The following is a 7,384-nucleotide window of genomic DNA, read 5'->3' on the forward strand; positions in this document are numbered from 1 at the left end:
CTGGGTCTCAGTGTCCCGTTAATCGCTGCAAGCCCCTCTGAGAGAAAGCCACCTGAGAGTTCCGTGCCCGATGCCAAACAGTCCAGTTTCTCCCTGTATGAGTCTGGGTCCTCAGAGACTCACCCGGAACTGGAGTTTAGGGCCATCAGGAGCTTGTTTCTCCATCCTGATTGAAAAAGACAACCACGTCCTCAGTTGCCAGGCCTTTCCACGTGTACCTCCGTACCTCTGCACTTTACTTCTGCACCTCCTCTGAGCCTCAGTGTGCTTTTCTCTTTCTTTCTAGTTGTAGAATTTCCACTCAGTCAGCCTTCCTGTGGTTTGGATGATGTCCATTTTGTCTTCTAGTTGTATTTTTGAAGTGGTTGTGTGAAGCAGCAATTTCAGGTGTTTACCTATGCTGCCATCTTGGTTTCTCCACATGAAGTATCACAATAATAATTTTTAAAAAGCTTAGCAAAGTCCACAGTACTTGTGGTTACTCACCAAGTGGTAGTTATGATCTGTATTGTAACCCCTTTGGATATGAGCTGTTGTGATATTATATAGCACAGAGAATAGACTCAGCTACATATAACTCAAACCCTTTTAAGCTTTATAAGTAAAACCTGAAACGGTTAAAGAGAATAAAACAGGGCAGAGAAAAACTTATTGTGCCTAACAGATATCTTACAGAAAGCCTGCAACCTTGAACACCGCATGGCCCAGATATCCACTAGCCATCTGACGCTGGGAGGAACCAAAGACAGATCAGACCCTTACGTCAGCAGAGCGGCTTATAGCCAGCAAAAATTAATGAAAACCTATCTCTCCTGCTCTCTTCACTGACTCCATTTTGTTGGACTCAGCCCACCTGCACCCAGGTGCCTGGAATAAAATCTCTTTTGATACATTATGGCCTCATGTTATAGGTGCACGACCTTGGGCCACTCTGAACCATTCAAAACCGATCTCTATCCAGTGCTGTGTTAGTCACTGTGGCAGAATGGTAGATGGTGCTCCTTTTTCTGTTGTATCTTCCACAGCAGGACCTAACAAGACCTAAGTTTTGGGCAAGGTCATTAAAAGGTGGTCCTAATAAAAGTCATGCCATGAGGCCTGTGAGGCAAACCCAGGTAGTATTAATGATAGTGAGAGGTGAGACATACTTAGTATTTCACACCAGGGTCCCCCTGTGGGAATTGCATCTTCCCAATTTATGAACTATTATACTACAAACACAAGTATATAGTATTTTCATTTTGTAAGTCATAGTCAGAGACTGAACAGAAAAGTCTAAAGTTAATTCTTAATGTGATGCAAAAGCAGGTTTCTAGGAGAGCCCTCCCTACTTCTCTTCATTACTTCTTTCATTCCTTAGGTGCGACAGGCATTGTGCATACAAAGAATATTTACAGTTGATGGGACAGGGATTCCAATATTTTTTTTCTATTTTGACCTATTCTGAAAAAGGTGAAAGCCATTCCATGAAAAGTTAAGTGCCATAAAAATACATTGATTCTTGGTTCACTAGAGAGATGCTGTGAGATATGTCCTTAAATTTTTTTGACACATGAAAAGATTAAATATAAATAATTCCAATTTCAACTTTAGAGTCTATTCACTGAAGTCTTTTAAAAAAATAATAGTTGCTATAATCCTTCTTAATACAGTGAGTAGAGTACAAAATGCAAATCTTCCATACTGAATGAGTGAATTAAAGTCATTTCTTGGAAATTATTTGACAGTATGAGCTATAAGTAAGGGTGAGAGTTATAGTTCTACTCAAATGTTTAGCTTCCTATTATTCCAGCAATAGTTTATCTCCAAAGTTATTGATTAAAGTGGCACATTACTTACAAGTTCTCCTACTTTTAGAGAAAAAAAGAGGCCTACAGTTTTCATATCGCTACAAGTAGAACATTTAAATGCAGAGCCAATACCTTTTAATATACAAGGTGTTCCCCCCCCAGAAAATTTACACATATTTCAACAGCTGATAGCTCAATTCTGAAAATGAAATGTATTTTAATAAACACTGCCTTTATAATTATTCAAAGTGTGTATACATTTTTGGGGGACACCCCATACATACATACAGATATATATAAATAGATTTCTCTGAAATATAAGAATTCTCTCTTGAAATTTATTTTTGGGATCACACATTCGCATAAAAATGACATCTGCAGGACACGGTTTATCTGGAAGTCCTCTCACAACTACCAAAGACAAAGAGAAAGTTAAAGTAATTTTGAATGTTGCTATTTCATGAATTTTTAGATAATTTGCTTCCTGGAAAGAACCGAAGACCAATATTGATCTGATTCATTATTTGCACAATTCATATCTTATAAAAGTTAATGATACTATCCAGTCAAATTACTAAAAAATGATCTATCATTATTTTCTTAAAAGGTTCCTCTTTCTGTCATGTATATTTTTAAATAACTTGAAATTCACTCTAGATTTTATTGGATTTTATAGAGGTAGATATGATACCATGGCTAATAAACAAAACTAAATCCAAATTATAATTTGGATCCACAGCAATACCCTTCATACACCCAAGGGTTCTCACACCAGTCCTATGAAATGTTTTCCTTTACCCCTTTTCCTTTGTTTTCTATCATGGAAAAACGTATTATCTTCTTGTTTATCCGGGCTTGAAACATTAAATTGGTTTTCTTTTCTGCTTTTCTTCCCTTTGCTACATAACAAACTGCCCCAAAACTTTAGCATAAAGCAATAATAATCACTTACTAGTATGAATTGTTCACAAAAATCTGCAATTTGGGTAGGATTCACCAGGGACAACTTTTCTCTGCCCCACATGGTGTCATCTAATATGGATCAAGATGGTTCATTTACATTTGGCAAGATACATTGGCTCGAGGCTGGGAGCTCATCTGGGCTGTCAATTGGGATCCTCTGTTCCTTTCCACATGAACTTTTCCATAAGGTTTCTTGGGCTTCTTCGAGTAACAAAATGGAGTGTTCCAAAAGGCCTGGGAGGAAGCTGCAAGACTTCTTACGAGCCTCACAAGTCTCAACATGCTACCTTTGCCACATTGATCAAGGAAGTCACTAAGACTACCGAGATGGAGGCTGTGGATAGAATAGGGAGCAAAGACTTTGGAAACATTTTTAATCTATCAAGTTCTGCTGAATCTACTGCCACAACATCTCTCAAATCCATTCTCAAACTTTCATCCATCCATTCATTTCTTGAGCAGAGCAGGCAAAAAACTCCCAAAGAAAGAAACAAAAAACAAACAAACCAAAAAAAACCAAAACAACAACAACAAAAAAACTTCATTGGGCAGTGCCAACTGAGCAGGAAAAGAGATGATGTAAGACCTTTGCAACCAAGTATTTTGAAAGAGTTGAGGCACTAGGAAAGCTCAAAGAAATAAGACACTTTCAGCTGTGGTCCCCACCATACTCATTGCCATCTTTTATTTTTATAATCATCTTGTAAACCATTCACTAAACCCTCTACTCTGTGGAGTAATTTTTAATAACTGTATATGGATATTTATAAAGAAAAAAATGAGGAGACATGTTTGTGGATTCTTTGGATTTTAAAAACATCTGGTCAACAAAAACAAGTTACCTTCCTCTTTGAAATTCTAAAAAGGAATAGAAAATGAATACTGATTGACTGTATTAAATTGTTTTATGGTCAATGTATTATAGCTGAATTAGATTTTTAAATGGGCTATAGATACATTTGCCCTCAGTGTAATCAATGTAGGTGGAAGACTCATGCCTGTTTTGTAAGATGTGAAGTATGATTTTTACTGTTTAAATTATTTTGGATGTATCTCATTATTGAAACTTTGTTTTTATGGCAATTAGCTGGAAAGAGCTGCAGTTTATTTGTTTTTCTGTCTCTTATTTAGGGCTGTGACCCTCAGATAAGACACTAGTCTTAAGAGGGAAAGTGACCTGTGTTACCACAGATCCCTATATGATACTAGAGGCCCGGTGCACAAAATTCATGCAAAAGTAAGCATTCCTTTCCCTGGCTGCCACCACTGGCTTCCTTCCAGCACCTGGGACTCAGGCTTCCCTTGCAGCCCTGGCTTCATCTGGAAGGTCGTCTGGTCTAAGTAGCATATTATGCTTTTATTATTATAGATAGTTTCCAGGAATGCACTGTGGACATAAAGAAAGCCTACTGGTACTACTCCAGGAAGTAGAAATTATACAAACCAGTATTTGAGTTAACAGTGAAATGCACCTTGCAACCAACCACTGGATCAGGTACAAGACAAATAATAATTCTAATGGAACTTGGGGAAGACACTGAATGGAACTCAATATATTGCTGCCTAACTTACCTTTATTTATGATTCTATAGGGGGCTAATTGTTTTCCTCAACCCTGTAACAAAAATAATTAGAGGGACCAGAAGAGCACTAACAACTTGGCTCCCAGTGAATTCTCAATAAGTGATTGTTGTACAGCATTGAGACCAATTTAGTACTTTTAAAAGTAACACAATGCTATTGAGACAAATGATTTTTGAAAAGTATTTCCAAGCCTGAATTGGGTAGATAATTTCTTAGACTGATCAACTTATATCCAACTATACCAGTAAAATATTATTGGAGCACACTTATCCATTTTATTTAAAATTTTATTTCTAGTTGGGTCATTTTAAAATCTGAACACTTTAAAATTTTTAAACATTTACTTTAATATGCTGTGTTTACAAAGCAATGCTAAGTGAAAACATTATAACGGAAGTATATTTTCCAAATTTTCTATAGAAACCAGAAAAAAAGATTATAAACAATTCTGTCGGCAAATTTTAGAGTATTCCAACTGGCAAATTCTTTTTTTTAATATTTTTATTGATTTCAGAGAGGAAGGGAGAGGGAGGAAGAGATAGAAACATAAATGATGAGAGAGAATCATTGATTGGTTGCCTCTTGCACTCCCCCCACTGCGGATCAAGCCCACAACCCTAACTTGGGCATGTGCCCTGACCAGGAAATAAACTATAACTTCCTGGTTCATAGGTTGATGCTCAACCACTAAACCACACTGGCTGGGCTCTTTTTTTTCCTTAAATCTCACTGAGGACATGCTTAGAGAGAGGAAGGGAGATAGAAGGATGGATAGATGATAGATAGATAGATAGATAGATAGATAGACAGACAGATAGAAAGATAGATAATAGGTAGATAGACAGACAGAGAAACATCGATGTGAGAGAGAAATATCGATCAGTTGCCTTCCGTGTCCTGACTGGGAATCGAACTGGCAAACTTTTGGTGCACAGGACGACACTCAACCAACTAAGCCACTCTGGCGGGGCCCAATTAGCAAATCTTTAATCCTAATTTAAGATTAAGCCATACTTAATCCTAATTTAGCAGAGAGGCCATGTAAACTAGAGGATGAGAGATCCATCTCATAGTCTTCTAAACCTCAGCCACAGTTGAACTACTGACATCCAAATACTTCTCAAGTAAGTGACTATTCCTTAAAAGTTATTTTTTTTTAGAGTAAATGATCACCTTCTTCCTGTTGATTCTCATAATTTCCTCCTTTTCTTACAAATCTGAGATAGGGAACAAAGTTGGCATTTTACTTTGAAATTTTCTCTGACTCAAACCAAAAGGCATGTGAACTCCGTGATTTTGAGGAACGATGACACAGGATAGTTGATTTAGGGTGAAGAAATGTAGGAAGGGAGAAAAACATCTCGTTTCTCATAAAAAATAAAGGAATCACTAAAACCCTCCTTAAGTATAGCATAAATAACTTTCCTGATGTATTTATAATTCACATAATAAAAACAGATTTGCACCGTTAAACTTAATTGACCAAGAACCAGAAAAACTGTGAACTGAAACTAGAAATATTATTAGGGAAGAATATGAAAAGACAATGCTGGACTTAAAAAGCAAAGCAAAGTCAAATGCTTGCCAGAAGAAACACTATAAGTTGTTAAGGATAGGTGAGAGGCAAAGTAAAAGAGGACAAAAGCTGGCTTAGAATCCTGAATGCAGTTTTCCAGTGATGATCACATAGAGATAAAGAGAACAATAGTAAATGTATGAAGATAGAAGAGAAGAACAGAGAGGAAGAAAACAAGTTTCTCTACCAGAATATTCCAGAAACAAAAGGGAAATTCAAACCTAGATTGGGAATGCTGACTGACCAACAAGAAAGCACATTATCTGACCAGGAGAAAATACAGGGAAGGAGGAAACAGTATTCTGAAAATCTATGTGGCAGAGATAAAAGGATGACAGATACCTTTGAAGCAGATTCCCATGAGGAAGAACCTGTAATTCTTGAAAGAGAAGTGAAAGCTACCCTGAGAGTATTGGGAAGAAATAAATTACCAGGAGTAGAAGGTATAGTGACAATTATTTCAAGCCATACAGACGGAATCTGTCAAAATCCTAACAAGAATATGCTAACAAATATGGGGGAGGAACAATGGTGTATAGACAGGAAGCACTCAATATACATTCTAATCTTAAAAAAATAAAAGGAGATGCCAAGAAGTGCAGTAACTATAGAACCATTGTTCTAATTTCCTACACAAGTAAAGTAATGCTCAGGTCATGCAACACAGGATTTATCTTATATGGAGCAAGAAATGCCGGTGTTCAAGCTGGATTCAGAAAAACAAGAGGCACTCACAATCTAATTGCTAGCATTTGTTGGATGCTGGAATTCTCCAAAGAATTTCAGAAGAAGGTTAGTCTATGTTTATAGACTAGAGTGAAGCCTTTGACTGTATGGAGGATGGAAAGCTATGAGTTATTCTGGAAGAAATGGAAATGCCTCAGCACTTAACTATCACTGGGATATAAAGTGCAGCATAGGAAATATTATAAACTAGAGGCCCAGTGCACAAATTTGTGCACAGGCGGGGGATGTAGGGGGGGTCCCTCAGCCTGGGCAGCAATCAAGACCTATCAGGGGGCCACCTGGCTGGGGGAGGGACTGTGGGAGGTTGGCCAGCTGGCCCCCTGATCGGGGCCAATGGGGGTCATTCTGGTCGTTCCGGTTGTTCCAGTCATTCCAGTCATTCAGTCGTAATGGTTGCTTAGGCTTTTATATATATAGATAATAACTATGAATGGCATCAGATGGATAATAGTCTTATCAGTGACCACTTTTTACGGTACATAAATGTCTAATCACTATACTGTACACCTGAAACTAATGTAATATTGTATGTCAACTGTAATTGAAAATAAATTTAAGTAAATAGGGCATACTTTACTATTTACTATTACTATTGCTCCCTAAATAAAATAAAAAAACAAGATAACACTGTAAAAATGACTACAAAACACCCAACTGTGAAGCTATTATGGAGAGCTGAACTGACAGAATGCTTTTCTTATTTCTTTAAAAATAAAACTTGTAT

Source organism: Myotis davidii, unplaced genomic scaffold (genome assembly GCF_000327345.1).
Source record: "Myotis davidii unplaced genomic scaffold, ASM32734v1 scaffold812, whole genome shotgun sequence".
In the NCBI taxonomy this organism is placed as follows: domain Eukaryota; kingdom Metazoa; phylum Chordata; class Mammalia; order Chiroptera; family Vespertilionidae; genus Myotis; species Myotis davidii.